The sequence below is a fragment of the Anser cygnoides genome, chromosome 4, assembly GCF_040182565.1.
Source record: "Anser cygnoides isolate HZ-2024a breed goose chromosome 4, Taihu_goose_T2T_genome, whole genome shotgun sequence".
In the NCBI taxonomy this organism is placed as follows: Eukaryota; Metazoa; Chordata; class Aves; order Anseriformes; family Anatidae; genus Anser; species Anser cygnoides.
This window is the reverse complement of record NC_089876.1, coordinates 51,193,089-51,217,089: the sequence shown is the minus strand read 5'-3', so window position 1 is coordinate 51,217,089 and position 24,001 is coordinate 51,193,089. Positions and strand designations below refer to the sequence as shown.

General features: G+C 35.2%; 2 long non-coding RNA genes across 2 annotated transcripts in view; both read left to right on the top strand.

Moving 5' to 3' along the window:
- Positions 1-14,549, top strand: part of LOC106032308 (uncharacterized) — a 98,754-nt gene extending 84,205 nt beyond the window's left edge. Inside the window, exons 7-8 of the long non-coding RNA XR_010831162.1 lie at positions 9,929-10,015; positions 10,804-14,549. This is a non-coding gene — a long non-coding RNA (uncharacterized lncRNA). The remainder of the gene's footprint in view (positions 1-9,928; positions 10,016-10,803) is intronic.
- Positions 14,550-18,993: 4,444 nt separating this feature from the next.
- The window catches only part of LOC106032307 (uncharacterized), a 46,068-nt gene continuing 41,060 nt past the window's right edge, over positions 18,994-24,001 (top strand). Inside the window, exons 1-2 of the long non-coding RNA XR_001204773.3 lie at positions 18,994-20,174; positions 20,313-20,434. This is a non-coding gene — a long non-coding RNA (uncharacterized lncRNA). The remainder of the gene's footprint in view (positions 20,175-20,312; positions 20,435-24,001) is intronic.

Below are 24,001 nucleotides of genomic sequence, written 5' to 3'. Positions count from 1 at the left end.
TTTTTTATTAAATAAATGCACTCTCCCCTAATTTTGATTCATGCATCTTTTATTTTTAATACTTGTAAATATTTCACAACTTACTGGGTTTTGAATGACCTATTATTGCAGTAGCTTAGGATAATTTGATGGTTTCTATTGAATTATTGCTTTAAAAGTTTTCATTACTGAAGGAATATCTCTCTTCTTTTTACGAGCAATGAACAATAATACCAGATTAAACATTCTTTAATGGAGCTAAACAATAACTTTACTATTAAAGTCATATGCAAAATTTCTGAAGCTAAATCTACCAATATGATACTGAAAGTGTAGTAAAACGGAATGCATGTGTTATAAATTTATTTTTTTATTTGCATCTCATTTGCTCTTTGATCTTCTCAGAGATACCTTTTTTTTCTACCTAGGAAACTATTGCATTTGAATTATTATTATTATTTTAATTAAAGTTAGTATTTAGCATCCTCAAATCAAGAAAGAAAGGTGAGGCCCAAGATTAATGCTGGCAAAAGCATGGCATGTAGTTCTTGATTTAAAGTTGTGCTTATGTATGTGGAATCATCTCGGAGCCAAAGTACTGAATTATTATTCTTGGCTGCACTCTTGAAAACAGTGTGTTATAGTTTATAAAAGATTAAACTCGTGTTACTGACCAGAGCCAAGTTAAGTGTTGGAAAGTTTATCTGCAAGTAAGTCTGTTAGTAAGTCTATATGCAAAACAGAGAGAATCCTGAGATATTTAGACATTGTTAACAGCTGTATATTCAATAGTTGATTAATGCAAGAAAATATGACTCTTCTGCCCTTAGTTTCTTAAACTGTCAAGCTGCCAGTTTCAACCAGTAACTAACTGTGTATTCATCTGAAGTACAATATTTGAAATCAGTATAGTGATCTACAATTGAGAATGATTCTGATCTTCGACAGCTTGGATAAAAAGTAAGTAGAATTCGTGAAAAAACAGAAGTAGGTCATGGTAGTTCTTTATTTTAGATTTATTCATAAGTAGCCATTATTACATCTCTTTTCAAGATTCCTATTACATTGTGCAAAGAGACTTAATTTAACTTTTCTCACCTGTTATTCATAAAATAATTGTTAATCACAAAATAATTAATATTATCCACAAAAATGCATTTGTAGATAAAATAACCAGGACCGGGGGAAGCTTCATCCCAGGTAGTAATCAAAAGAAGAAGAGACCTTCTAATGCTTTCTACTTAAAATTTGTATGCATTAAAGTTTAGCACTTCATTATCTGAGCACCATCTATGGTGTTCACTCAACGAAGTGACTGAAACATGTCTCAAGTTCTATGTTCTTGTATCTTCTTCCCTGCAGAGAAATGTGTACAACAGATTATCATTCTTTGTTGTTGCTTACACAGACCTAATGTTTGGAGCCATTTCTGTTAATTTTAAGGAGAGAAGTTCAAGGAAATGTGTTTCACACCAGGAACAGAGAGTGAAGTTTGACATAATTGTTTCTAAGAGGGTAGACCCTGCAGTACCATATGGTTTCATTATATATCTATATTTATTTCTGTTATGTATATTTTATAATCTAACAACCCACCCTACCTTTGGCTGTGAGCTTATGTTAGGAATATGGGAGGGGAAAGGCAGAAGACAGGAGAGCTGGGTGATGGGAAGGAAGGCAGTTGTGTATAGGGAAAAGATGACACACTTGTCAAGGATTTACGGAGCAGATAGACATGAAGTTGGTATATTTTCAGAACAAAAGGTAGGAAGTTAAAGAAACTGAATTTTCAAAGCTTCCCTCTATGGAAATTTAGGAAGTCTTTAAAATATAATGATATTATTGTTATATCAGTAGCTTGCTGATAATGAGAGAGGTGCTCTTCCTTTTTTCTCTTTAATTATGTCCTGACTTCAGATCTTCATTATGAAATCCCTTAGCAGTATTATAGCTATTTAAATGGAGATGGAAAGGACACAGTTCCCAATTGCATTTCTCCTGTGGCTGACTTACTATGAAAAGGGATTTTCATGTGATGTCAGAGAAGGTACTGATATAAGAAGTACAAAAGGTCAGATCTGTATGGTATAAAAAAGTTTCACAAAGTAGCTGGGAAAATGATAACAGACAAAAATTCAATGCATATGCAAAAGTAAGTGTCTTAAATGCTTGAACAACTTTTAATCATGTGTTATCCCAGAAAGATGTCCTTCATAATTTTTTTAAAATAAAAATCTTACAATAGTGTTTTATCACAAATATATATATATATATATCAATTTTACATGAAAAGCAGATAAACATGGAGGATAATTCTTTATTCAGGTAATAATACTTAGTATTGATAATGCTAATATTGCAGCTTAATCTTACTGCTTAAGATTAATTTTTTTTTTTGCATTTGCACAGTGTCCATGATCAACTTTAAGAAGCCTGCAGTTATTTTCATACTGTCATGTCTAGAAAATTTAATAGTACATGCAGGTAGCTTTGATCAGGTATATTTTATTAACTGAAGTATTCAGACAATTTGGGAAAAAAAAAAAAGTAAATTTGCTAGGGTAACGGGAGAAAATATCATTTTACATATTTTATGCTGTTGTGCTTAGATACACATTTTATACTGTTTTGCTTTAACAGACTGTGCTATTGTTTTGCTTTAACAACTTGTGCTATATTTATTTTTCTTTATCTTGGAAGATGTATATAGGTCTTAGTCCTCTGTCGTGTTTTTTTTTTTCCTAGATCAGTTTATTATAAATTGTTAATGATATAAATAGCCAATCTAAAGAGAATAGGTCAACATACAATTTTTAGTAAAAACTCAATATATGCCAATGTAGTATATCAGTTAATAAAGGTAAAATTGTTTTATTCAGAGTATGCAAGACAGTTATACAACAGATCAAGTCTGGGATTGGCTTTTACTGAGTAACCTTCCTTCATCAGTTCTTTCAACCTGAAATCTTTTGGGATGTCCTGTTGTCAGTCTCTACCTCTGCCTTCTGAACTTGAGTGCTTCACAGTTTTAAAACCAGGAGATAAGGTATATTTTCACACTGTGCTTGTCTCAAATTATTCTCCATCAACCGCTCAAAAATGGATTCTTTAGACTTTTAATGATACAAGTCACATATGTATTCTCTGCCAAATATGCAAAGGAGGGAAAGGAGACTTGATAATCTGGGCACTGAAGCTTTAATGAGACAAATTCTGTGTAATCATGCAAATCACCATTTGGCTGGCTTTTTTTGGACAAAGTAGCTCATTCTCCACCTGCTACATGGTAAGACTGCATGGCACAGAAAAGACAGAGTTCTTCCTGCTTTGTGTCATCACAATTCAGTAGTATTTCTGTGTCGCTGGTGTTTGCATTTTGTTATACTGATACTGTGGTGGTTTTTTTTTTTTTCTTTTTTTACCATAAGCTTTCTCTTCTAACAGAAATGTCACTCTGAACATTCAGTTTTTCAAAGATAGCATAATACTAAAATAGAACTATAAAATTACTGAATCCCTTTGACATGTTATAATTGCTACTCTGAAATATTTTTCTTGTTTAATAGCCAAACGATATTGGAGACTGAATCCCTTAGGATTCTCCAGTGTTTTCACATATGAGGAATATCCTAAATCATGTTATGTGTGGAATTTGCATTATAATCCATACCATAAGGTTGGTGAAAGTTTCAAGGATTTATACAGTAGCTTGCAAGTAATATTTGCAAGATTTCTTTTTAGTCAACACTTCCATGACAGGACATATAAACAATGTCATTCTGGTGGTATGTTTATCTTTTCTTATTTCAGAGAGTTTATGCTGCATTTTTCAGAGTTGATGATACTGGTCGCTGGCTAGTACTCTTAAACTATCTTAACCTATGATCTGTGGTTTGATATTAGTTATGGTACGCTCCATTCATTCCTTTTTTTTTTTTTTTAAATCAAAAGATCTTATTTAATTAGAAATTACTAGTAACTTTGAAGATCTATTGTCACCCTACCCCAAATAACCTTTACTTAATTCCAGATGCCTATGATCTAACTTCAACACTTCACTTGCAGTCTCAACTAAAGAATATTCTTAAAAGCTGTAGACACATCAAGCACATATTCATATTTAACTGTAATAAAGCACAGCAAGATATTTTTCCTTTCCTTTTAAAATAACCACACAGCTACCCTTACCTTCAGACTACAGCAGACCCTGATCAAAAAGCTGAAGCTAATTTACATTCCAAACAGGTTACTCCAAATTTATCTTAGCACTTCCAATGCAGTTACATACTCAGCAGTGTGTTCTTGGAGGACCCTTGCTGTTTCCCATGAGGGTGGCAATGTCTACTGCTTCCATACTGCTTGCTGTCTGTCCTCCTGCTTGCTGTGTGGACCAGAAACCTGTACAGCAAGCAGCAAGCAATGAAAAGAGTTTAGTGTCCAGGTGCATCTTCTGTTCTGTCTTACTACTGGATATAATGGAACTATAGCTAAAAAAAAAAAAAAAAGTTTTTTTTTTTTGTGTGTGTGTGTGTGATTTGTTTGTTTGTTCTGCCTTCAGAAGGGTGGGAGTTAGTTTGGCTAGGCTTCGAGGAAACATCTATGGCAGCCTAAGTTTGTACCACAGCTAAAAGAAGTGGTTACTAGCTTAGTTCCACTTCTGTACCAATTCTTTCCTTTATTAGCACAAGCTTTAGTGCAGTTGTGTGTTGAAATGAGTCAAGGAAACAATACAGGTTAAAGCGAACGCTGGCAAAAGAACAAACATACAGGTTACATTAAATCCAGATAGGATTTAATGATAAGTTGAACCTTATGATACTTGGAAACCCTGTGATCATAGCCTTTCTAAAGAAGAGTTATTCAGAACCATCCATCATATATATTTTCAACACTTTTACAGTGTATCAGACCTTATTTTATATTAAATTGTGTATTCTACACCAGATTTGAAAAGCAGATTTTAGGACATCCATAAACACTGAGCCACCTGTTTTCATGTTTGCTAGTAGCGTTGTACTTTTCTGAAATCAGATCCACAAAGCAGAAGGAACTTTTTACCATTTAAGGAGAAAAGTGTTAAAAGCTCTTGGAGCATTTCTCAGGTGATTGCTTGGTGCACTGCAGAATATAGTTCTACCTTTTTATTCTCTGTGAATTAACAAGTGGGTTTTAAGAGACAAATTTCTTCCTTTGTAGTCTTTTCAGCACTGAAAATCCATGCCAGACATATGGCTGTAGCCAAATATATTTTTTATAAAGAACATTTTTTATATTAATTGTGGGCCTAGTTTTACAAGACAGTACTCCCTGGGCTGTTCAGTCAAGACATGTTTCAGTCCAAAATCAGTCAATATTTTCTGCATCATGTTTCTATTCTATATATTACATCTGCTTTATGTAGACTATACCTGAAGAGTGAACTTTTTGTATGTATCACACACCAAATAAAATAATTTAGGAGGTTGTTTAGAGTGACACATTTTACTCTGTTCTGTGTTTTGTATGCACAGAGAAACTGTAAAACTGACCATAGTGCAAGAAGAGCAAAATTTGGAAACTGTGGAAGGAATGGCTTCCAAATCCACAGAAAAATGAAAAAAATTGAAATTGTATTCAGTTCATTTAGTTATATCAGAATCTTTCATCTTGAGTTGTGTTGCAGCTTCTTAAATTTGTAATGTTTCTATAGTACATTAAAAAAAATGGTTTAATGCTTAATACATACTTATATATCTTTAAAAATTAATTGGCAAGTGTATGCAATGATGAAGTGAGAGAATACAGAAGAACCTAAAGCGATTTTAGCAAACTTGTTTTGGAAATGGTTGGCAACTGTATGTTTCCATTCAGGCTGGCTGTTCCACACCATTACACAGAAGAGATGAGATGGCCATTTACTAAATGTTTTGCAAAGTCCTTTGCGTAGTTTATAACTATTTATACCTCATCTGCATTATATCCAGTCAGGTCTAAGTTGTGAAGGCCTATTTCAAAACAGCAGACATACGTCTGTTTAATACACATGACTCAAATTCTGATGATGTATTTGGTTTAATTATTCCTTTTGTCATCTACAGGCTTTCTTGTTCCTTAACAGTGGTCTTTCTATTTACAAGACAGCATCTTCTGTTATTTTTTTTTTCTGACTCAAGTGGTGACAGGAACAGGGCCTAAAAAGTCGTTTGCCCATGTTCTCTGAAGTGGAGAAGATATTCAGACATGATTTGTGTAGCCTCAGAAAGCATAGTTTTGTGCTCTTCTGAAAAACAAGTTTATGTTCTGTATTTTTTATGGCTTTTCCAAGATATATTTATATCTTGATGTCTGTTAAACGTACTGTTTTTGTATGTTTAAGATAGATATACGTAAAACACACTATCAAAACAGTCTAAAATACTTCTAGTTGCCAAGGTATCTTCCATTAATCAGTAGTTCTTGTGGTAGTAGTAACAACTCTAGAGAGTTATTACTGTGGTAATTCAGAATGAAGCTTTTCTATTTCTTAGAATTGTAGGACATCCTGAGTTGGAAGGGACCCACAAGGATCATCGAGTCCAAGTCCTGCCTCCACACAGGGCCACCCAAAAATCACATTCAGATCATAACAACAAATAAAATAGTTTTAATAAGAAAAACTCCAGAAAATTCCAAACACTTTACCCATATCTAATGTTATTGTTAAAACACATCTGTTTGACTCAGTTTGTTTTGTTTGTTTGTAACGTTTGTTACAAATTAAAGCTAAGGAAAAACTAAATACAAGCAGAAAGAAATAATGTATTGCAATTAGCTTCTCTTGATTTCAGAGTAATGGCTAAAGTCAGGTGGTCTTTCAAGACTCAAACATGAATTCAGTCCCAATAGTATCAGCTTTGTGATGAACCTGTGATATTCTGGAACAATAAGTGGGTTCAATAACAATCCAAATGCAATAGTAAGTTGATAAAAAAAATATGAACTGTAGACCATTTTCTAATCCTTATAATGTTTAGTTGCTGTTCTTTGTGAAACAGTTGAATGTTGTATTGTATGATTGTATTCAATATTTTTGATTCCAATAAAATAGTTCTGTATATATCATACTAGGCAAGTAATGGAACTGCTTTGATACAAGCTGTATTTTTTTTTTCCTGTTTATTTCTTTCTCTCCACGTTGGATTAAATCTATCCTTGATTGAGAGTACTAGAAGTTACTAAAACTGCTCCATATCACAAATTTACACGTTTGTTCTAATTTGTTGTGGTTTAACCCGGCTGGCAGCTAAACACCACACAGCCGTTCACTCACCCTCCCCCCTCCCTCTCTGGGATGGGGGAGAGAAACGGGAAAGCGAAGCCTGTGAGTTGAGATAAAGACAGTTTATTAAGACAGGAAAATAATAATAACAATAATAATAATAATAGTGATAATGGTAATAGTATTAACAATAATAATGTGTAAGAAAACAAGTGATGCACAATGCAATTGCTCACCACCCGCTGACCGATGCCCAGCCTATCCCCGAGCAGCCGGCCCCCCACCCCGGCCAGCCACCCCTATATATTGTTTAGCATGACGTCAGATGGTATGGAATACCCCTTTGGCCAGTTTGGGTCAGCTGTCCTGGGTCTGTCCCCTCCCAGCTCCTGCTGCACCCCCAGCCTGCTCGCTGGCAGGACAGAGCGAGAAGCCGAAAAGTCCTTGGCCTGGTGTAAACACTGCTCTGCAACAATTAAAACATCAGCATGTTATCAGCGCTCTTCTCATCCTAATCCAAAACATAGCACCCTACCAGCTACTATGAGCTACTTAACTCTGTCCTAACTGGAACCAGGACATAATTACAACAAACCTTTTTGCAATATGGAAATATAAACCTAATTCCAATAAACTCTTAACTGATATTTTTAGTTAGACTACAAACTAGGAAGTAAGTAAATGTCTTACACTACTATGTTAAATCTGGAATCTTTTCAGTAGGAACAGCTAAGTAGTGACATTTGCTGCTTCTGTGTACACAAAAAAATAGGTAAATAAATAAAACACAAAAAGAGGATCTTCTTCTTAATGCTTTACTCAATCAAATTGTTTGTTTGTTTATCTTCTTTTTTCCCCCTGGAATTCCAAACCAAAACAACGCAATATTGGCTGAATGCATTTTCTGCAGGGCCAAGTGTTGTTCTTCACCTAAGGCACAGAGGCCCATCTATCTGTAAGAGGTTTCAGGGAAAAAATAATTGCCTTTTTTCTCTTTCCCATGTTTATTCGTACTTTTTTTTCCCCCCCCTCAACCAGGTTACAGAACACGCAATAGGCCAGATAAGTTTTAGATTTAAATCGGGCTAATTAAGCACTTGTGATTTAACTAGTTGTGTTTTCATCTATTTAGAACTCACAAGTTCATGCTGAAGAAGGGGAAGGTCTGATGAACCATTTCCTGGCCAAAAAAAGATCCAAACATTCATTCCCTTAAATAACCCTTTAATCTTAATTTGCATGTAAATTTTTCAAATGTTTCCTAATCACAATAATTAGTACATTAAGAGCCCAATTCTCATTGGCTTTACAGACTGATCTTTTATATTTACATAAATCCTATATCAACAATGTTACCATGGTTACATAATTACAATTTAACCTGGCAAATGGCTTGTTGAAATATCGGGCACTAAATCAGTGCTGGGACTGAGTCTAAATATTCCAGCCAAACAAGCATCACATTCTGTATTTAACCAATTCACTACAGCTTCTTCTGAGTAAAAATAGTATTCTGTAATCAACAGGCTTGTGTCAATCAAAATTCTTCATCCTGAAACTTATCTCTTTGTATTTCTGAAAGGTTAAAAATAGCAGCAGAGCCTATTGACATGATATTGTGATTTCTTGGGTCAGCATTACACTATTGAACTTCACTTTCAGAAAAGATTTTCCTTTTGGTTGTGGTAATCTAAGTCACTTGCTAGAATGTCTGTATTTCAGTCAAACAGAACTTCAAATGGCTTTCTTTATTTTACTGATTATCTGAGAATAAAGATAGTAGAAAGAGATGCTATTTTTCATGAGTGATGAGAAATCACTCATATTGATCAGCTGGTGATTTTGGTATGGGTTACATATCATTTAAATATCTTTTGGAAAATTAAAGATAATAATGCCATTTGAGTTGTTGTCCATGGTTTGCTGACAAATAATCTCTTTATAGTTTTTAGCTGATAAATAAAAGGAGGAAAAGGTAAAGGACAATCCTGGAGAACTCATTTGTTGCAAAAGACATGCGAAGAAAAGTGGCCATTTGGAAAACTGATTAAATGATGATCTTTAAGATTTTATTAATATTTCTATATAGACAGTCTGAAGACTAAATTACCCTTGGAAGAATCAGTTCTACAGAATGTTTTATGTTTTGTTACTCTCATTTCTATGACCTTCCACAAATAACAGTAAATATTCTGCTAAACTGAAAGCTAATGCATATCCTTTACTGTAGGCATCGTACAGGTACTATGATAAAGAATGAGTAAGCTAAGAATTTGTTAATTGTAAGATAGTATGATTTCAGAACTAATATACCCAGGTCAATACTGGGTGTCTCATTTTATATTTTTCCTCATTCTATAATTCATTTTTTGATTTTTACTTTGTGTACGAAAACTCTTCTTAAAAAAAATTCATTAAAATATGCAAAAATAATATAATACTTTGTTTTAGTCACCAGCAAAAGGAACATATCTGTAACTGAAGTGGCTGATAAAAGTATGTTACGCATTTCTGCAATTCATGCATTTTTAATCCAATGAGGCAACTCCTGAAGTATTGTCTGCTGAAAAACGGGGCTGGAGTAGGGTGTTCCACTCATCTCATTTGCACAGAAGGGACAAACGTTTGTTGGGAGCTTCAGCCCAGGATGATGCTCACCAGGTGCACCTTCCCTGTCTGTAAGGAATCTGACCTGTTCCTCTTGGCTTTCAGGGCGTGCTGCAGGCTCCATCTGTTTCACTGAGTTTTCAACATTAAGGTCATCAAGGCATAAACTAAGAGGTAGTGCTAGGACGTGAGGTGAGTTGTTAATATTTCCTAGGTACTAATGTGATTTGACTTGAAGTTTTGTGATTTTTCTTTTGAGTTTATAATTGATATTATGCTCAGGCTGCAAAAGTTACTTGGAGTTTTTTGACAACATTGGTGATGAAATGCTAACCTTTCAGCAATTGATAGGATTGTGATTTTGAGAAGTTTCACCTTCAATTCAATGTCAAAGCAACTCCGTGACTACATAAATTTAACAACCTGTGCCCCAGTCACAGGTTGATGCGATTGTTTCACATCATCTTGGGAGTGACTGCAGTGTGATCAGACACCTGCTGGCATCTCAGACAAAAATGGAGAGGTCTCAATTGACCTTTCAAGAACAACACACCAAAGGAAAAACCCTATAACTGCTTCACTGTTTTTCCAGGTCGTTCATTTCCTAATCTTTTAGGAAGAAAAACTTCATCACAGAACTTTACTTGGGAAGAGACATAAGGTTTGAGAAAATAAAAACCTATTTCAGCAGGTAGTTGTCCTCTAGACAGTTCTCCCCCTTCCAGGAAAAAAAAAAAAATAAAGCAGCTTAATTAATCTTAGCTCTCTAGAGCACTGGTGCTTGATATTTGCAGTTTCTCATAGTACAAAGTTTACTTTTGCTCTTTTTCATTAAACCTTACACAAACACAGTAAAGAAAAATACCTCAGATCACTGATTACTGTGCGATTTCCCCTAAGAATTTTAGGTAGAAAATGCTTTCCTACTTGTTTTGTTGTTCTTGTATTGTGTTTTGGGTTTTGTTTGTTTGTTCAAGCAGTAGTGATTCAAACCTGGCCACTGGGTGCACGTTGTGATGAACTCTGCAACACTTCGTACCCGTGGGTCTAGATTCTGCAAAACTCCTCTAGGAAGCCCTGAAGACAAATGCAAGTGGGAGAGGACTGCAGCTCCCTAGTGCTGTGATCTCCTGTCTGCAAGGTCAGTAGGCTGTATCTTGGTACGTAGTGTCTTGCTGCTTCTCTCCTCTTGAGCTGGGTGAAGGCAGTGGGAGAAAAGTACATGTATTCAGGAGGAAAGTACATATATTCAAGAGAAAAGATGAGGGGAAAAGAGCAGAACCTGCACCTAAGGTAATTAACAGCTTTGTCAACTTTTTAGTATCTCAGAGCCACCTAAGAATTCACAATGTGATTTTATTTATTTTTTTTAATGCTAATCTTAAAGTGTGGCTGACTTCAAGGTTGGCAGAACTGGCCAGAATAAACCACTCTAGAAATGCACTATAGAGGCTTTGTTCCTTTTTACATTCCCCAGCTGACTATGCAGAGATGAAAGTGAAATAAATGTGGTTCTGAATGCATACAGAGCTATCCATGCAATGCTCTTGTAGAATTAGAACATTATGGATGCTATTCTACATGGTTATCATTCAATTTTTTTTTTTTAAATGTACACAAGCTTGTTTGGCATAATAATTGCAAACTTTTTTTTTTTTTTTTGATACTTGGCAGCCTGAAGAGTCTGTCAGGGAGCCACTTATGTGAAAGTTTTTAGTTTTCTTGGGTTTCTCCCCATGCCATTTTCACCCTCTTTAGAAGAGGTAGCAGGTCTAAGTATGTTAATAAAATATTCATATCCTATTTCCCCTGTTCCTAGCTTATTTAAATTGCAAAGTCTAGAAATATTTACAGATTGTGCTGTATACCTTCCTTGGTACAACAGGGGAAAAAAAAAAGGGAAAGAATGCACTAAACTGAAACTTAAATATTGTAACGTAAAGACACTAAACAACAATGAAAAGTAACATCCACTGCCTGGATTATTTCCCTGTTGATCATTCTCAGACAGTGAAATAGTAATTAATAGTGAAATTGATAAAAGATAGCAAAAACTCTATTCAGACTGAGGCATTCTGCAGATTCTAAATTATTTTCCTAAAATTGTGGCTACATAACATTTCAGCTAATTCAGCCTGCTGTAGATGTTGGTACTTAGAAACATGTTGTCAGCAAATAAAGAAATATTTGATTTGGTATTTTAATAACAAGACATTGTTTTTTATAAAAGTTATTGTCAATAAATCAAACAAGGTTTGCCTGAAGGAAGTATGGTAGGAATAATGCTTTGCCTGATAGTGTTCTGGTTAGATATAACTCTCTGGATCAAGGGAATTCTGAACTGCGATGCCACATGGCTATATGGCTCCTGTCTTCTGAAGTATCTGTATAAATATGAAACTTGCATTCAGTTTTAAAAAGAAGGGTTGCCAGGTCTCTATACATATCAAGTCCCTGTTGTACTAAGCAATATGAAAGAACATGAAATGACTGTCTTGCTCCTACATATTGATTCTTCCCACTCTGTCCATTACAACCCAGTGTAATTAGCTTTCTAAATCTAAGATTGCTTCATCTTTTATGTTTGTCACACTGGAAATTTAGGTGAGGTTATCTTAAAATAAGATGATAAACTCCTGCGTAGCTCCTCCATCCCAAAGGCAAGACTGAACAGAAAACTGCTTGGCCTACATTTGTCAGGAAATACTCATTCCAAACCCCACCTCTCAGCATTTGCAGTACACAGTTTCAGATGAAATCACATCATTTCAGTGGTCAATCCCCCCAGTGAAGAATAAGTCTGACGAAGAAAACATTAACCAAACCAGACTTATCAATACTGACGCTTGAAAGGAGACAGAAGGGTACTTTCAAACCATTTGGGTATCTGTGAGTTTCTAAAACACATACTAACTGATATTTGGGGGCCAACAGTTGTTACAATAAAACTGTCTAATTTATTCTCAACCAATACTTGATTTCAAAGAAAAGAAGCATCACAACATGCCAAATTTTGCATGTTGAAAAAGATCAGGCAAAACTGAGACCTAGTAGAAGTAAATTACTCCAAGAAAACAGCCCAAAAGAAACAAGATGTAACATATCTAAGGAGAGAAGACCCATTTATATGTAAGTTGTGTCTGCATTCCCAGGAATGACCCAATAGTGAATTTAATGCTAGGTATTTTCTGATATTTATCACCACATAGCATCTAAATTTCAAAACCTTGACTACAGGCGTCATTAAAATAGATGATATTTCACGTTTGTAGATGTAACAAATTACTGATGTATGTTTTCATCATGAAAACGTTTATGATTATTTGTGTGTGTTTGGCTGCTCGCTCTCCTGCTGTTTAAGTGTTCACCAGTGAGGGATCAGTGTAATTAGGGAATTACGAAGTCACTATATTTCTTAAGCAATCAATACTTTATAGAGCAGAGTAATTTAACACAGAAAACTAAAATTCAAAGGGATAACTGTCAGTGGAGATGTTGTCTCACACAATTGACACTTGCTGCCGACAATGGAGTCTAAAGATACCTGTTCTAACACATATTCTCTGCGTGTTTTTAATAGTTTAAACTATTCCCATTTTTCCCCTCCCATTTTGAACAAATGCAGGTGTATATCAGCATTTTTTCCTCACAGTTTGCTGCTATAGACTTTTATTTTAATAGCAGATTTAGAGCAGGTTATTTCTAATGCCTAGTTATCAGCAACGTTTTTACTGGTTTCTGAATCATTATTAGAGACATCTGCTTGCACTGTCAACCTGAGAGCTGTCTTTAAAATCACACATTACTGACATGTATAATTAAGTAGCTCAGAGTAAGACAGTTGACTGACAGCTGTACAGGGTCAGGAAAAAAAAAAAGCCCATTGCTTGGCACATATTCATATGACCTAATTGACCTAATGGAGCAGGAGGAATTAATGATGCTTTGAGTCATTTATCCTTCCGTGTCTCGCCTTTTACTCTTTAATGTGTTCAGTTTTCCCACACAAGGTATCTAATATCTTTCTATAGAAGATGACCACAGATGACCTCTTGCTTATCACTGATGGTATATAATTGTCCACCAGGAATGAAGGCCAAGAGGAACAACTTTCATGAGGTGGAAAATGGGTTGAAGGGTTTCAGAAGCTGAAAATATCATGATTCAGTGCACGTTCCAAAAACTAATGACATGCCATTATTTTCTAGCTACTTAAGTAAAATAACTTGGACATTGCTTTATGATCTTACTAAGACACATTTTGATTTTTTTGATGCCTGCCTTTACTTACGTAGTATAAAAATAAGATGGGATACTTATCTTTAGGTTATTTCTCATGAAAGTTTTAACTAAGAGATCAGTATGATGATGAAAGTAAAAAACAAGTAAAGAATGCTATAGAAAACATTAAGTATTTGAAATGTCTAACTTAGTGAATAAATTTTTTCATTTGTTTTTGGTCAATACCGTCTTAAATTCAAAATGTACTCCTTTATTAGAATTCATAAAATTACTTTCATAAATATCTTTGTGTGTTCTGTGTCTCATTACTGTTAGTGACCTGGGCGTGCTCTGAGCATATTAGTACTGGGCAATAGTAGCTGCCACTTCTGACGAACCCAATTAAAACTAGGTATCAGATTAGGTCTGAAACTCTTTGGTATTTGTCAGAAGATGAAAAATTATGAGCAAGGTTTTGGAGGGTTATCATCCTGGACAAAGATAAATTTAAGTCATCAAGTCCCTTTGCAGATCTGGTCTTAAAGTTAAAAAAATGGCCTCTTTGAAATTGTGTATTCAATAGAAATAGATTCAGTAGAAAATAATTTGAAAATATTATGTGTGAACTGTGCTTTCCAACTTTGTAGGTCACATTTAGTAGTACAAAGATGACATCAAAACTAAGTAAAAAAAACAAAACACATTATTTACAGTCCGCAGGAACCTATTTAAAAAATCTGGCTTTAGTCTAAAATTGATTGAAAATTATTTAAAAAATTGTGATTCACTGCCTCTGAGGAAGGCCCACCAGGAATTTAAATATAAACTCTTAAAACCTGTCACTGTACATAATAAAGTTCATAGCATTCAGTGGCATCTTCTGGTGTAAACTCATCTGCTACAAAATTTCTAATCTGTCGTGATTTTTTCAACTCTTCACACATCCATGCCCATCAGGTTCCTTCTAGCAGCTGCCACTTTCTAAGCACTCAAATACCCATGTACCTCTTTGAATTTGGACAACAGACCCACATGTCTTTTGCAACCGTGTATGGCATCTATATACTTCTCAAAAAAAAACACAAACCATAATCCATAAAATAAATTTACAGTAGGACTACATAAGCAATGAGGATTTTTGTTTTACTTCATCTAAATATATGAAATACTAGAGCGTGCTAGTCATAATAACCACTACTAGGTAACTAAAAAAATATATAATTTTTTCTTTTGACTGACAAAACTGTGATAACACAAGCCACAGTGCAGATGCAACTTTCAAGTATACTCCAAGTATATCTTTTTCTGTTTGAAAACTGGATGTATACTCTAAAACACATTTTATCTCTAAAATAGATATTTTGTATGACTGTTTTGGCTTAAAAACCTTTCCCAGTGCAAAACAAAACTTAAATCTCCATGAAGCATAAACTTAAATTACTTTTTTGAAATAATTCATTCATTCTGAGAATAAAATGGTATTGCACATAATTCTTACAAAGAATGAATACTTACAAGTATTCATAATATACAAAATACTTACCAAAAAGATATGCCCATGTAATTCTTACAAATCCAAACATTATACAAAGGAAACAAGGGTATAAATTGTTCTGCTTCTGCAGAAGTGGAATTTTGCAACAGATTTCTCAAAAAGAGTAAAATATACTTAGCTCCTAAATTCCAAGGTTAAGGGGACTATACAGATGTGACAGTGTTGCTACAGTCATCCATAACTGCTAGCGTCCTTTGCTGAGAAAGAGTGATCTCATCTTCACAGTGCTCTGAGTTCTGCATTAGACCACTTGGGTCATCTCTGGGACAGTAGATTACTTAAGTGAAGCATTTTTTGCAGGTTATACACGTGCCACAGATTTAGAGGCCCACTGTATTATCACAGCTTTTACTTCTAGTGTGGCGCAATGAACAGTTGTGTTCCTGTTTTCATAGACTTTCTTCATCCGAGGAAACAAAGCATGCTGAATTTGTCCTGCAGCTGTCACATCAGGTGGAGTCAAGTCTCCTAACCTGGAGGGGGACTGGCAAAGTGGCTGGAGAAATAAACCTGGAAATGTTCTAACAGCAGAAATAAACCTGGATGGTTCTTAACTCAAGGTTATCTCCATTAGTACAGAAGAAGCTGTCATACATAACTGAAGAAATCCTTTGAATCATAACCTCGCAGGTAAGCCCTGAGAAAAAAAAGCAATGGGATTCATTATTTCAGTCTCCCAATTAAATTAGGTGTGAGAATTATCTATAGTTGAAAGCAGTTACTTGCATTTAGTAATTTGTTCTTTGCTTTTTACTTCAGGCCATATACAAAAATAATAACTCCCTCTCACAGAATCTATTACTGTATCTGGAATATCTGCAATGGACAAGACTTGCAATAACTTATTAGGAAAAAAAATGAGTAAAACTCCTGTTCTTTTTTCTTGTCTTGAACATGATAGCTGAGCTTAAGGAGAATGTACAGCTACTGACTCTTATGTCAGATATAAGACAGCTTTCTACCAGTAGTTGCTGTACTGAATAAATTTAACTTTAGTTTGCTATTAGCGTAAACATAAGAACTGTTTTCTACATGGCACTTCATAACAAAATAAAGCACTGTCTTTAATTATTTTCACTAAAACGTGTTCTCATTTTAGGGAGGCAATATGATGTCTTGCATGCCAACAGAACCTAATATGATACGAGAGTGTCATCTAGTGAATGATTTGGGTGAAGTCAAATGACTTAATAATATCCCTATTTTGAGTCATGCTAAGAGCACAGGAGATTAAAGAAGAGAAATACTCATACCATTTAAAAACTTTTATTTTGGTTAGCACTGTACACTATAGGAGTTGGACATGAGTATACTTGTGGGTCCCTTCCAAATCAGCGTATTCTGTGATTCTAAAGAATTATTTGAGAATTGTTCAATTAAAAGGAAAAGGATAAACTGGCAGTTACTGCTTTGAGATATAGCCTTCCTTAATGCTTCCAAGTTTTATGTACTGAAAACACAGTCCAAAAGTAGAAAACACAAAGGCTAAAAGTAAAGTAAATTAGATTATAAAGTTAATTAGATGTGTTTTTTGTTGTTGTTTTCCTAACACAAGCTTAATGCTAATAGAAATTGTTGCAAACCTTAAATATTTAGTTGCTTTAAACAAATAACTGTTCTCTTTGGAAAAGTCTGAAGAAGATACTGCCTGTGCAGAGCACTAATGCTAAGGGATCTTCTATCCCTTTACAAAAGTTAGCTAAACTCTGCAGTAGTCTCATTTAATAGCAATGCCAATAATGTTGTGCATATTATGGAATAAAAGATTTAAGGTGGATGCGAACATAAACTCTGTTCTCATTATAGAATCTCACTTTATTTGGTATTCAATACTTCAGTGATATATCAGGAAAGATGATCAAGAGATACTTGCAGAGCTGTAGCTACAGGTTGCAATTCTCCCCAGACAGACCATTTTATTTGGGAGAATGAGTAATTTCACTGTACTTGAAGAATAACGATCTATATTAAGTAATTATTTTTGATATTTTTTATCGTACAGGTAGATAACAACTGAAAAGGGTCATTTTGAATAGTATGGCTTTATTTTTCAATTATACCAAAATTATTCCTTTTTTTTAAAAAAAAAAAAAAACACAACACATATTACATGTGCATTCAGGCATAAATAGTTAAAAGAACACTCATTGAAGTTTATTAGCCTTCTAATCTGAAAAATTAAATTTTATTGTAATGAAATTAAATTTTCATCTGAAAGTCTTAAAGTGATAGCAAATCCTATTATTATACAAGCCACAAGGATGGTTCATCCACTCTATTTCAGCTGTTCCTTCATTTTCTTCCTATTTGTAATCATTCCCTGGCCCTTTTTCTAGCTTCCTTTCAATTATAAAGTTCTCTGTTAAACCTAGTCATATTTTTTTCCATTTCTGCTTGCCTTGTCTATCTGTTATAAGCAACTGTCTCATCTTCGGCACATCAGCTTTTTTTTCCTTTCAGCCCCTTAGATACCACTTTTTTTTTTTTTTTTTTTTAAATCAGCATTGTAGGGGAAAATAGCAGACAAATGCAAGAGCAGTTGTGTGAATAGAGGACACAAAATAGCTGCTAAATGAGAGAAACGGGGCTCAGTAAGTACTTCAGTCATGGATGATTTTTCAGCATGGGCTTATCAATAACAATTACATATTCAACACTATTCTAATCATCCAAAGCATGGAAATGCTATGCTTTCCTATTAGCTTAGGAAAATGTTCAGCAGAATGCTACACTTTTCTGGTAATAAAATAGATTTAGCCATTCACTGTAATACTAGCACAGATTTGTAGCTGTCACCAGAATACGTCTGTGATAACTGCCTTAAAAGTTTCAGGACTATCTTTTCATTATTATAACTAAACACTTTTTCTTGGTTGAATGTTATTTTCCTCAGCTATGGATTCATTGTGAAGTTAGAATAATGATCATGTTTTGTAATGTCTTTCAGATTTTCTGTACATTGTGTGTGCTGGCTCTTTCCTTTAGGAGTGCTGTCAAATTACCGTACTTATTATCCAAGCTGTGGACAGTATTAAGTTATCATAATAAAAATCACGTTCTATTCTCTGTGTAATATGGGGCTCTAAATCTCTTAACATGTTGAAGCTGGAATTACCCTTTAATAATACAAACAGTTACAGTTCTTTTATTCATACTTTATTCATGAAGGAACATTTTTATAAAATATGATCATTGAGGATCACTTCTTCAGATACGGGGTCATTCTTGGACAATGTGGTCATCAGTTTTTCTTTTTTTTCATACAGACTTCCCCCCCCCCCAGTTTTCTTCTTGTAATGGCTTATATATATAATCATCTCCTCCTTAAGGATCTCTCTTCCAATGTAGAAGACAAAAACTGTGCAGTCATAAAATCAAGTTTGCCTGGAATTAAAGAGAAAAAAAAATTAAATTGCACCATTATACTCATGCATAAAACACTGTAATCTAGCTTTAAACCAAAATAGTCTTTGAGTGTGTTGCCAGAGGCACTGTATCAAGATCAATCATGCCACACTGCCGACATGGCAGATTCCATTCATTTTCCCAAACAAAAACCCATATAGTGTCTTTGAGCTTAGAATGTGCATTTTTTCCCCTAGTGCCTAATACGCAAACTTTGGAGTTTTTAGGTATACCACTGTTAAAATTATACCTGTTCCCACCCAATCTGTTCAGAGGTTGCCCTCTCTTTTAGAACGAAAGCAATCTATTTCCCAGTTTGCTTCTGATGGTATTGTTTCCAGACATATTTTTCTGTTACGCTTACATGCTCAGAACTGCATTTCCTGATTTTGGCACTCGTTACAATACAAAATGTACTCTAGCACCACACTGAGACAATCCAAGTTTAGACATCCATATCAAAAAAGCAGGAAGACAGCACTGCTTCAAATGCAATATGTATCAGGAGACCCCGCAGCATCAGGGAGGCCCCAAGGCCACAGTGTGGTGGATGTCCTTCAGAAGGAGGCGGATGAGGAGGAGGAATAACACCTCTATGACTGTAACACAAGGACTTCACCAAAACAACAAGAATGGCATAAAAACCTGTAGAACCATTCTGATGGGATTCCTGGTGTTCATAGTAAATTGTTTGCTACCTGCATCACTGATAGACTCACTTGTGGTTTCTTCCATCAGGCCATTAACTGGTCTGTTAGCTCTTTCTTAGGGGCAAATAGCCACCAGGCTTTTACGCTTAGGAGCTAACTCTTCTTCCAGCAGTCATACTAAGCTCTCCTGCTTACACAACTGACAGTAATTACAACAGCCTTGTCCCAGGTGCTTGAGGTAATTACATATAAAGGAGGGCTCCTATGTGAGAGGTTTTTATTGATGGGGTTGGGGGGAACGCTGCTGTGAGCACTCTGTAGTGGGACTGTGCAACAGAAGGCAAAAATGGTTTCACGATCTTAAGGCTTCATGGATGAACACAGGACAACTTCAGCTGGGCTGCAGAGAACATCTTCTGGCGGACAAATATGTGGAGTAATGCTGTGTTTGGGAGAGACGTCTTGCTGGAAGGCATTCACCAGAAGTGTAAGCAGATGGATGGGTATCAGTGTTAAAGAGGTAAGTGTACTTTTCTTGCTGTTGTTGTGAGAGGCCTGCCTGGGGGTGATGGGAGCACCTCATGGGTTGCTCTAGTGACCAGATTTGCAGCTGATACAGAGGAACTGGGAAGCCCAGATGCGCTATCCCATTTTCTAGGTGTTCAGCTCAGCAGCACCTTCTGCACCAGACTGTCCTGGTGCACAGAAGCTGGCTTCAGGAGGACGAGGGAGCTGCTGGGAATAGACACCAAGAAGGCCTAACCTCATAATAGGGGTATGGTAAGTCAACGTTGTGTTTTTAGATGTAGTACTTGTGATGCTGGCACTTTCACGCTCTTGTTGTTTTCTCTGGTAAGTGACCAGTTCCCTTGAAATAAATAAAACTGTAATCTGGTAATTACTCTACTTGAGAGACATGTGTGATACGCAAACAATGAAAAATTTGCGCAGAGCAGCTTCTGGCTTGAGCAACCTCGGTGCTTGAAATATTCAAGTGTATTACCTCAATTTGTATCTTGAAGTTAACAAACAGGTTCTTTACAATGAGAATATTCTTATTATGTATGCAAAAGCACAATAGCTCAAATGACCCATGAAAATATGTTTTTTTTTTTTTGCAAGTATTTTATGATATTTTTCAGGAGCAGAATTCATAAAATGTCTTCCCCCCTTGCCCCCCCCCCAATATGCACACAACTCTTCAAAACGGAAAACTAAAATATCTGTATTTATGTATGTAATATGGAGATTTTTGATGAAGCTCTTGCAGTGAAAAATACCTCAGAATTGCAGCTTAGCAGTGGGAGTGAAGTGTGGTTCAATTGCAGTAATTTTGTAGTCTCCCATGTAAAGCTTGATTCTGATAACTTAAGATACTTTGAACCTCATACCTTCACTTATATACGACAAAGTCATGTGTAAACCTGCACTGTATTCAGTTTCAGTGGGACACATTTCCTTTCTCTGAAGCTGTAGTGATAAGCACACGCAGCTGTAGTAAGTGTCCAAGATTCTTTCTCTTTCTGTAGAGCAATGGCCCAAGCTGAGTACTATCAATGCCATTAGTGAAACTACTAATAGTTGGTATAGATCTGCAGTTAGAGAACAAGCTTTATGTACTAAAGTGAGTGAATCTTCAGTACTGCTAATATCCTTACAAGAAGATATGCTGTAGTGTGCTACTTAAAGCTATTTTTAAAGTATATTTTGAGCTAGAGGTAGCTGGAGGAACTTACAACCTCAATTGTGGTCCTAAGAATGTTGTTTCTGAGGAGGAATTTTTCACAGCTAGTGAAATGTGTTTCAGCATTTCTCATATCTTGAAAAGAGGTAAAAATCTTAAAAAAGAAAAATATAAATTTCTAACAAACAAAATCTCATATATTGAATACTCCACACACTTCAGTTTTGCTTGTCAGGGATTTGTTTTTTAAACTTTGATTTTTCACCAAATTGCACGAAAATATGTAACTTTTAGATGCTTTTATTTTTAATAAATAAAGGAGGCTAGATGTGATTGTTACTTCGGTGTTACTTTTGTTATGAAGAGTACTTTCGTGTTATACGCCAATGAGCTTCAGCCTGAAGATTCTAAACTTGGTGTTTAGATGTTTTGCAAGTCTAATATAAGAGGATCCACATGTAAAAATGTGGTTATTTATCACTTCATGTCAATTAGGGTTCATCATTCAAGTATCAGAAGGAAAGCTTATTTCCTGCTGTTGTCCAAGCATCTAGAAGTCTGTAAAGATTTCATGTAACTTGTATGTCACCAGAATGTGAATTACTGCCTCTAAAAGCGATCTCAGTATGTATGTTATTTCTCACATGAACTTTATTGATGTATTTTGAAGTGTCTAGGTATGGTTTGCCAAACCATTAGTGATTAAATGAAATATTCTATAGTTCATGTTAATTTAAAACCTTTGAATCATCTTTAATGGCCTATTGAAGTTTGTTTAACCTTTTTTAACATGTAATGTAACATTTTTTAACATGTAACAAAAACTGATCTTAGAAGAAAATTTTCAATCATCCTCAGGCCAATTTAAGCAAGAAATATAAAGGACATTATTTAAATCACAGATTAGTTTAAGTTGGAAGAAATCTCCAGAGGTCACTTGGTGCAAGCCCCTGCTCAAAGCAGAGCAAAAAGATAAATCCAACTTCGTTTAAGAAAGTTTCAGTCTGACATGATTTTGAATCTTAATAGCCAACTGTTCTGTTGGTTCGAAATAGCCTCTTCACAAAATGTAATATGAATGAGCATATATCAAGTGTGCACTGATCTATGCATGCTGGGAACGATTACTTATTTTTATTTCTTTCTAAGTTGCAGAGTTTAACTCAATAGTGATTGTGCCAAGCAAAAAACTTTATATTAAATAACTTTATACAGCTTGTAGTAAAGACTGACTGCTAATCTGTGAAGATAATGAGACCATCCCTAACTTGCATGCTTTAAGTAATACTCTTCAGCACTTCTGAGCACCTGCAGATTCCTTTAGTTTGTTGCTAATCTTAGAAGCTCTACATTTTACTAAATTCCAGTTCTCCAAATACTTCTCCTCCTTGCCTTGACAATAATAGTGAATGAGACTGAATTATATTATCATTCTATGAGAATAATAGGGCTTTAATTAAGCTAACCCTTATTTTTTTCATAAGCACTTGGGGTGGGAGGGAGCAGGTAGGGTTTCTGTAGTTGCATTCAAAAGATGTTTTTTCAGTGTTGTCTTGGTTGTAGAAATACATCATATAGTCTAGATAGACACAACAACAAAGGTTAACGAAGGCATCCACACTATTATGTAAATTCTCTTCTACAACAGAATAAAATCAGGGCCTGAGTATAACTTTTCTTTTTCTAATCTGTTGGGGGGAGGTGGATTGTCTTGATAGTGTTGTTCCAATGAATTGTGACGATCCAGAAGGACACCTCAGAGGAAGATAGCTTTCTCTTTCAGAAACCAGCTGAAGCCTGACCATTCTGTCACATTACTAAACTCAAATATTAATTGTTAGAAATCTCCCAAAGGTGATAAGTTTCCTAAGGCATGAGTGTAGCAGGTGTAGATCACAGAAATTAACTAAGATATACAGGAGCATGTACAGATATGAAATAGTTCATTTCCAGAGAAAGGAGGATTTGAAACAGGATTTGAAAGGATATGATATATACCAGATAAAGCCTAACCTGAAATTTTAATATTTAATTGATGAGGCTCGAAGCTTACTTTTACTCTATCAGTAGTCTTAATTTTGGTGTGTTTGACATTTTCATTGCAACTTGACTACAATCATTCCATGGAAAATTACTTTGTATTTTTTTTTTTTTTTATTATTTTAAAATGCTGTGGGAGCCCAGAGAGGGCTGTCCTAGATGGCCCACTCTGGAGACTGCTGATGTTCAAAGCATTCTTGGGCTAAATTAAGGTGATGCAACATCAAGCGATCAATTGAAAAGTTTTATTGATGGCAGAAGTTATTCTGGCAGAAACTGAATAAACCTTGTTTATAACAGGAGATATTTGGACCTTGTTATTTTGCAGTGGGCTGAACGGCCCATAACGTGGTGAAGAAAGGGAGAAAGAAAGAGAGGGAGAGAACGAAATCCTGCACAATAACATAAATCCAATATTTACAAGCCATCTCCCTCACCCTGTGAGCCAAATAGATATTAGAAGAGAGAAAATTCAGGACCAAGTCCCTCAAACCAGTCCTTTGGCTACATGGCCTTGAAGAGGTCTTCGTTCTGTTCTGATGTTTCCTTCATCTTTTCCTGCACTTTCTTGATTGTAGCTGTAGCACTGTGTATGGTAACGCACCGTTCTCCAGCTGAATGGT